This window comes from Entelurus aequoreus, linkage group LG10, assembly GCF_033978785.1.
Source record: "Entelurus aequoreus isolate RoL-2023_Sb linkage group LG10, RoL_Eaeq_v1.1, whole genome shotgun sequence".
Classification (NCBI taxonomy): Eukaryota; Metazoa; Chordata; class Actinopteri; order Syngnathiformes; family Syngnathidae; genus Entelurus; species Entelurus aequoreus.
Window position 1 is genome coordinate 79,428,713 of NC_084740.1, and position 9,328 is coordinate 79,438,040.

The window sequence follows — 9,328 nt, forward strand, 5'->3', positions numbered from 1 at the left end:
CTCGGCAAGCCTGCGGGTCTAAGTGTGGACAAATATAATAAAAGCTGCCTGATCTCTCATTTAAGGTGAAGCCACTTTATTCCTCTTACAGTACTCGGGGGGGTGGGGGGGGTCTCGCCGTGGTCCTACTACCGCGCTTCAATGTGTCGGCCCGGAACGGCGGCCGAAGCGGCGTTGTCCCAGCAGAGCCGGTCCGAGGCTTTTGTCTTCCCCTGACGGCGGGGTTGGGAGGATAATTGGGGGGGTGTCGCGAATGCTTGGTGGTGCCATTGGTGACCATGGTAATGAAAAGGCGCCGTACCTCCCTTTTTACACCCCACCTCGTCTGCTCGTCTTCCCATCTCTTTCCTGCTACTTTATGATGTATTGTGTCTGCAGGCCGACCCGGCTCTGCTCTGCCAGAACAGGACCAGACGCACACACACACACACCAAAAAAAAAAAAAAAAAGCAAACCAAAGTCCCAACAGTAAGCCGTCTGTTTGGCATTTGGCCACATTTTTCCCTCTCGCTCCACTTTTTTTTGTTTTTTCCTCCACTGTTCACAAGCGCCGTGTTTGTTTGTTTTCACCCAATTGTTGCCGAGGTCGGCGGACAAAACGCCGACAACTATTTATGGCTTTCATTAAGTGAATACACACACACACACACACACACACACACATCTTCTTTTGTAGTTTTTATGGCGCCGAACAAATTATATTGTACCGTTTTGAACAAAAGGTAATTCAAGTAGAAAAGCCGACATTATTATTCATAGGATTTTCATTTTTTATTTATTTATTTATTTATTTCAGGCAATGCCATAAAAAAGTACAAAGTTGACAACACATAATAATATAAATTATAATGTAGTGCAAAAGGTAATGTATAATATGTAGAGATGTCCGATAATATCGGCCTGCCAATATTATCGGCCGATATATGCGTTAAAATGTAATATCGGAAATTATCGGTATCGGTTTTTTTATTATCGGTATCGTTTTTTTTTTTTTTTTTTTTTTTTTTATTAAATCCACATAAAAAACACAAGATACACTTACAATTAGTGCACCAAGCCAAAAAACCTCCCTCCCCCCATTTACACTCATTCACACAAAAGGGTTGTTTCTTTCTGTTATTAATATTCTGCTTCCTACATTATATATCAATAAATATCAATACAGTCTGCAAGGGATACAGTCCGTAAGCACACATAATTGTGCGTGCTGCTGCTCCACTAATAGTACTAACCTTTAACACTTCATTTTACTAATTTTCATTAATTACTAGTTTCTATGTAACTGTTTTTATATTGTTTTACTTTCTTTTTTATTCAAGAAAATGTTTTTAATTTATTTATCTTATTTTATTTGATTCATTTTTTTAAAAAGTACCTTATCTTCACCATACCTGGTTGTCCAAATTAGGCATAATAATGTGTTAATTCCACGACTGTATATATCGGTTGATATCTGTGTCGGTTGATATCGGTAATTAAAGAGTTGGACAATATCGGCATATCGGATATCGGCAAAAAGCCCTTATCGGACATCACTAATAACAAGTGCACTTTTCTTGGAAGAAAAAAAAAGAGACCTTTTTGCTCAATATGTTGAAAAATATTCTTAAATGAAGTAAATGCTAGTGCCATTATCTTGACATAATGATATGTGTTTTTTATGTGGATTTAATTTTTAAAAAAAATAAATAAAAATAACAATACCGATAATGAAAAAAACGATACCGATAATTTCCAATATTAAATTTTAAAGCATTTATCGGCCGATATTATCGGCAGGCCTACTTGGGCCTACATCTCTACTTGTGAGTGTTGATGACACAACAGTTGATATTCTAGTTTCAAGCATGTTTTACTCAATATAGGTCATCAAATCTCAGCAACAAGCTGTAATATCTTACTGAGATCATTTAGGAGCAAAACACTTAAAACAAGTAAAACACTCTAACATCAAATCTGCTTAGTGAGAAGAATGATCTTATCAGACAGAAAATAAAGCAAATATCACCCTTATTTGACATATTTCATCTTACTTAGATTGCAGTTTTTGCAGTGTAGCAGTGGGGCTTTTTGCAAAATCTGGCATGTTTCGGTGCTTTCCATCACAGCTTGTCCACCGTGTTTGCAGAATGTGTTGCACAGGTTTTTGCCATGTTTCTTCCACCCATGGAGTTCACCACATACGGGCTGGGGGAGTGCACCCGCAGGCACAGAAAAAGACTTCCTTTTCTCTCTATACCTGCTTTCACATAGCTTTTTTTTTAGCATGTTATCCAATAAATGGTTGCATTTTTTTTGTGTGCCGTGGTTGCAAAACATAAGAATTTGACGATAGCTTCTTTGTCATCTCTGGTGGAGGAAGTGGCACGGACAGGAAATAATAATTCCACTTTGTGCTGATTCTCACTAAATAAGCCCAAAAATAATAAACAAAAAAACTCTCTAAACTTGACACAATTTTCATCTAGTTAATAATAATGTATTACAAACTATACATTACCTTTTGAACTATATTAATTTATATTACTATGTGTTGTCAACTTTTTTTTAATTATTTTTTATGTCATTGCCTGAAATAAATAAATAAATGAAAAAAAATAAATTAATAATGAAATAATATTATGTTGAAGGGATTTTGTAACAAAAGTACATTAGTGGGGAAATAAAGAAATTAGTACAAGCTTATATGTACTTTTTAATGCAAAACATGGCATTTTTGCTGCATTTTTATTCATTTATTTATTTTATTTTTTTGTCCTGTCCAGATAAATGATGTAGATAAATAAATAAATGAAAAAATAAATAAATAAAATAATTTATAATGAAATAATATTATGTTGAAGGGATTTTGTACCAAAAGTACATTAGTGGGAAAATTTAAAAAATAGTACAAGCTTATATGTACTTTTTAATGCAAAACATGACATTTTTTCTGCATTTTTTTATTTTTTATTTTATTTTTGTCCTGTCCAGATAAATGATGTAGATAAATAAAAATTAATAATAATTAATAATGAAATAATATTATGTTGAAGGGATTTTGTACAAAATTTACATTAGTGGGAAAATAAAGAAAATAGTACAAGCTTATATGTACTTTTTAATGCAAAACATGACATTTTTGCTGCATTTTTATTTATTTATTTATTTATTTTGTCCTGTCCAGATAAATGATGTAGATAAATAAATAAATAAAAAATAATAATAATTAATAATGAAATAATATTATGTTGAAGGGATTTTGTACAAAAAGTACATTAGTGGGAAAATAAAGAAAATAGTACAAGCTTATAGTACTTTTTAATGCAAAACATGAAATTTTTGCTGCATTTTTATTTTTTATTCTTTGTCCTGTCCAGACAAATGATGTAGATAAAAAATAAATAAAAAATTATAATAATTAATAATGAAATAATATTATGTTGAAGGGATTTTGTACAAAAAGTACATTAGTGGGGAAATAAAGAAAATAGTACAAGCTTGTATGTACTTTTTAATGCAAAACATGACATTTTTGCTGCATTTTTATTTATTTATTTTTTTGTCCTGTCCAGCTTCTCAGGCAAATCATATAGTTGATGTAGATAAATAAATAAATGGGGGAAAAAAATGAAAAATTAATAATGAAATAATATGTTGAAGGGATTTTGTACCAAAAGTACATTAGTGGGAAAATAAAGAAAATAGTACAAGCTTGTATGTACTTTTTAATGCAAAACATGACATTTTTGCTGCATTTTTATTTATTCATTTATTTTTTTTGTCCTGTCCAGCTTCTCAGGCAAATCATATAGTTGATGTAGATGCCCATAAATGTACTTTACAAAAGAGAAGTGTGGGATACTTCTCTTGTTGCCTTATTTGTATTTGACTTTATTAAACGTATTTATATTATCATTTGGTGCAGCCGGGCCGGAGCAGGAGGGGATAGAAAGAGGGGGGAAAAGGAAGACAGAGGGGGGAATTGTGGGGACAAGAGGGGGATAAAACAGAGAGACAACAACAACAGCAAATACAACAATAACAACAACACTAGAACAACATCAGCAAATAGGATATGTACAAATATGATGGTAAAAGTGATAGCAAAGAAGCAGTTAGTGAAATAAATAATAATACAGAAATGACAATGAACATTATTACACTACAAATGGATCAAAACAAATACCAATAGAAATAGTACTATTGATAATATATAAAAAATAATTTATTTTTGGGGAGTGCGTTGCACAGGATTAGGACTTTTTGTTTTTCCACCTCCCGTGGAGTTCATTATTGCCGAGTCAGAGTACTCAAATGAAGGAAGATTGACCAACTAGTCTAACTTTTTTTTTTCAATATATATAATTTCTTGTTAACATTTTTTTTGTTGAAAAAAATGTGTGGCCTATTTTTAATTGTGAATTTGGCCGTTCTGTAGCCAACAAAGACAATATTGAGCAGCCTGGCCACCATTTTTGGTGGAATGTGTCACATGTTTTTGGCATTTTTTGCTCCCGTGGAGTTCATCGCCTGGGATTTGGAATGTAATCAAAGGAGTTCATATTTGGGAGGATTTTCCGCTAAATTCCCACAAAGTTGTTAGGTTACAATTGTGTTGACATTATCAGTATGTTTCTGACCTTCTTTAAGACAAACTTAAACCTTGGATATTTTTTACTTTTTTGACATTAATTTTGTTTTAGCAATAATTAAGAAGTGTTTTGTATAATAAGTCATTTTATTAGAATTATTACACTGCAAAAAGTGAAATCTAAGTATGATGAAATATGTCAAATAAGGGTGATATTTGCGTATTTTCTGTCTGATAAGATAATTCTTCTCACTAAGCAGATTTGATGTTAGAGTGTTTTACTTGTTTTAAGTGTTTTGGTCCTAAATGATCTCAGTAAGATATTACAGCTGAGATTTGATGAGCTATATTGAGTAAAACATGCTTGAAACTAGAATATCAACTGTTGCAAAGCTGTGTCATCAACACTCACAAGTAGAAAACTACTTTTTTTAAAGTATTAATTTCTTATTTCAAGCATGAAATAAAAAAAATCATGACTTTGACACAATTGTGTCTCATAATTAAAACAGATGACAGCCAAATGGACTTTGCTGTTTTATTTCCAATGAAACAATAGAAAATATGTACTCATATAGTAGTACAGTTGGCACAGTACAGTAAACTGACAGTTAATATTTAAACATTTAACATGTGACATTTCAAACAATTTTGAACAGAAATAGTTCATGCACATTCAGATAAATTCTTGAAAATTACAATAAAAAAATATATATATATATATTTATATATATATACATACATATATTCCTTGCTCACTAATTGACTGAAAGAACACGCATTTGGCGCGATGATATCATGTTATCGATGGGAAAATGCATTTTTAGACAATATGATTTGCCTGAGCGTTGCCTTTTTGCCTTTCCATTAAGAACAATAAACTAGTTTTTAGTATAAGTTTGCTGGTTCCAAAAAATGTTATGCCGAGCGCATATCATTATGTCAAGATAATGGCACTAGCATTTAAGAATATTTTTCAACATATTGAGAAAAAAGGTCTCATATTTGTTTTTTCTACCAAGAAAAGTGCACTTGTTATTAGTAAGAATATACTTTTTTTTAAGGTATTTTTGGGTTCATTGAGGTTAGCTAATTTGACTTGTTTTGGAAAGTCTTGACAAGCCAAATTTTCTTGTTCTATTGCAGGGGTCACCAACGCGGTGCCCGCGGGCACCAGGTAGCCCGTAAGGACCAGATGAGTAGCCCGCTGGCCTGTTCTAAAAATAGCTCAAATAGCAGCACTTACCAGTGAGCTGCCTCTATTTTTTAAATTGTATTTATTTACTAGCAAGCTGGTCTCGCTTTGCCCGACATTTTTAATTCTAAGAGAGACAAAACTCAAATAGAATTTGAAAATCCAAGAAAATATTTTAAAGACTTGGTCTTCACCTGTTCGAATAAATTCATACATTTTTTTACTTTGCTTCTTATAACTTTCAGAAAGACAATTTTAGAGAAAAAATACAACCTTAAAAATGATTTTAGGATTTTTAAACACATATACCTTTTTACCTTTTAAATTCCTTCCTCTTCTTTCCTGACAATTTAAATCAATGTTCAAGTAAAAAAATTTTTGTTATTGTAAAGAATATTAAATACATTTTAATTTAATTTTTCATTTTAGCTTCTGTTTTTTCGACGAAGAATATTTGGGAAATATTTCTTCAAACTTATTATGATTAAAATAAAAAAAAAATAGTCTGGCAAATCTAGAAAATCTGTAGGATCAAATTTAAATCTTATTTCAAAGTCTTTTGAATTTCTTTTAAAATTTTTGTTCTGGAAAATCTAGAAGAAATAATGATTTGTCTTTGTTAGAAATATAGCTTGGTCCAATTTGTTATATATTCTAAGAAAGTGCAGATTGGATTTTATCCTATTTAAAACATGTCATCAAAATTCTAAAATTAATCTTAATCAGGAAAAATTACTAATGATGTTCCATAAATTATTTTTTTAAATTTTTTCAAAAAGATTCGAATCAGCTCGTTTTTCTCTTCTTTTTTTCGGTTGAATTTTGAATTTTAAAGAGTAGAAATTGAAGATAAACTATGTTTCAAAATTTAATTGTCATTTTTTTTTCGTGTTTTCTCCTCTTTTAAACCGTTCAATTAAGTGTAAATATCATTAATTATTAATAATAACATAGAGTTAAAGGTAAATTGAGCAAATTGGCTATTTCTGGCAATTTATCTAAGTGTGTATCAAACTGGTAGCCCTTCGCATTAATCAGTACCCAAGAAGTAGCTCTTGGTTTCAAAAAGGTTGGTGACCCCTGTTCTATTGGCAGATAATTTTGCTTAGTTCAGGTAAAATACCCCTCATTTTTGTATTTTTTTCCCCCTTGTTTTTGAACACTGACTTTTTGCAGTGCACCTTAACTTTCCAGCAATGACTCTGGCACTTTAGGTATTTCCTATGCAAAACTCAACTGTTTTTGTGTGGCTTTTTCTTGCAAAACACTGCATTTTCGGCGCTATTTACGTGGAATGTGTTGCACAAGCTCCCCAACTGCACCGGCATCTGCCATGGAGGTAAGCTTTCATCAAAATGTCCCGTGTCCATGCCATCAAACACTTAACCGTCGCTTATTTTGCCCCCAAATAAAGGTGATTCGCAGGCTGGATTTTGCTGAGGTCGCAAAGTGTCAACAGGTGTCCCTCCAAAAAAAAAAAAAAGGAAGAGAAGATTTTTAAAAAATTGATATCATGTGAGTATATTTTCATTTGCTCATGTAAAATAGTCCAGTGTTTTTCAACCACTGTGCCGCGGCACACTAGTGTACCGTGAGATACAGTCCGGTGTGCCGTGGGAGATTATCTAATTTCACCTATTTGGGGTATAACATTTTTTGCAAACCAGTAATTAGTCTGCAAATGATGTGTTGTTGTTAAGTGTCGGCAGAGTAGCCGTGTAATACTCTTCCATATCAGTAGGTGGCAGCGGGTAGCTAATCGTGATCACAATTTTTCAGACGACAGCGGGAGGCAGTGTGCAGGTAAAAAGGTGTCTAATGCTTAAACTGACAAATAAAAAAAAGGCATTGAAGCTTAGGGAAGGCTATGCAGAACGAAACTACAACTGAACAAGTGAAGAAAAACAGAATGCTGGACGACAGCAAAGACTTACAGCGTGTGGAGCAGACGGCGTCCACAAAGTACGTCTGAACACGACATGACAATCAACAATGTCCCCACAAAGAAGGATAAAAACAACTGAAATATTCTTGATTGCTAAAGCAAAGCAGGCGCGGGGAATATCGCTTAAAGGAAGACATGAAACTGCTCCAACAAAACAGGAAAAGCCACCAAAATAGGAGCACAAGACAAGAACTAAAACACTACACATAAGAAAACAGCAAATAAGTCAGGGTGTGATGTGACAGGTGGTGACAGTACACCTACTTTGAGATAAGAGCTATAGTGTTGCATGCTTAGTTATGCTTTAAAATCATATCCCACGACTTTTTATTGTCAATATTGACAATAAAAAAATTGTAGAAATGAAAAAAAAGAGACATATCTGCAGATTAGAGGATTCCCCCGCGTGTGTCGCTAACTGTGTAATGCTACATGACATTTCTATTATGCGCGGGGCCCTGATATCATCTCCTCAGCCCGCTCGGCTGCTTTATTTAAACACGTCTTCGCCGCTTTTCCCCGAGAGAAAGCCAGAGGAAATTACAATTAACACGATAAGAAACCCTCACCCGAATCAATTAGGCTGCGAGCAGTGTTGTCATAAGAGGCCGCTAATGTGTTGCCAGAGATTGCGTCTCGTAAAGTGATAAGGGGGCGGAGGGGGGGGAGAAAAAAATGCATATATGCAAAACAAGCGGCGGAGGAAAATTAAAAGGGAGCGTTTTACATATTTTTCCATTAATCTTAATGGGACCCGTGTGGCAAATGTGGCTTTATTCTAATCCTCCCCTCTTCTCGTCCCCCTGTGGATGGGATGCTGCAAGTAATGACTTGATGTTTTAATAGACTTCTAATGACAATATATACACGGCTAATTGCGGTTGAGCGGGAAGAAATATTGTCGTAAAACACGCTGATCAATCAAGATTAAATATTTAATTAGGAATAACGTCTCAATAAGATCATCTTGAAGCGGTTATTAGATTAATTTCTATTTATTTGTGAGGTCCTCCATATTAGCAGACATTTATTAATCCCCTGGGGCAGGGCCGGCCCGTGGCATAGGCCGTATAGGCAAATGCTAAGGGCGCCGTCCATCAGGGGGCGCCACGCCAGTGCCACAAATGTTGGAGAAAAAAAAAAAAAAAAAAAGTTGGTACTATTATTTCTAAATACAAAAAAATAATCCCACGTTAATTAAAATGCAAAGTAAAGCCTATTTAATAGAAATATTATTTGTTACAACATTACGCTCCCCCCGCACGGTGCGCCCCCTCCCTTCCCGTATCATGATTCTTTTTGGACGTCACATCAAAAAAATCAACACACGATGTCAAAACGGCCAAAACTGTCAGGTGCCCAGGGAAGAAAAAAGAGAAAAGAAGAGGAGAAACGAGAAAAAGACAGAGGTAGCAGGGAGGTAACGTTAGCCTACATGAAATTATTTGTCTGTTACAGAATGTGATAGTAACCTGGCTTTTTAGCATTAAGCTAATGTTACATGATTCGGCAATTGCTAATCAATAAATAGCTAGTTCTGTTTTAACGTCGGGTTAATATTGTGGAGGGGACTAAATTGTTATGGAAAATAATAATGTAACGTTAGGTAATTACA

General features: G+C 33.8%; 1 protein-coding gene across 2 annotated transcripts in view; it reads left to right on the forward strand.

Annotated features, from left to right (window-relative positions):
• clybl (citrate lyase beta like) overlaps window positions 1-48 on the forward strand; it is a 159,857-nt gene extending 159,809 nt beyond the window's left edge. For both annotated transcript variants that reach the window (XM_062059757.1, XM_062059758.1), the window contains one exon: window positions 1-48. This exon is cut by the window's left edge and continues 511 nt beyond it. The gene's annotated coding sequence lies outside the window, so the exon portion shown is untranslated.
• The last annotated feature ends 9,280 nt before the right edge of the window (window positions 49-9,328 follow it).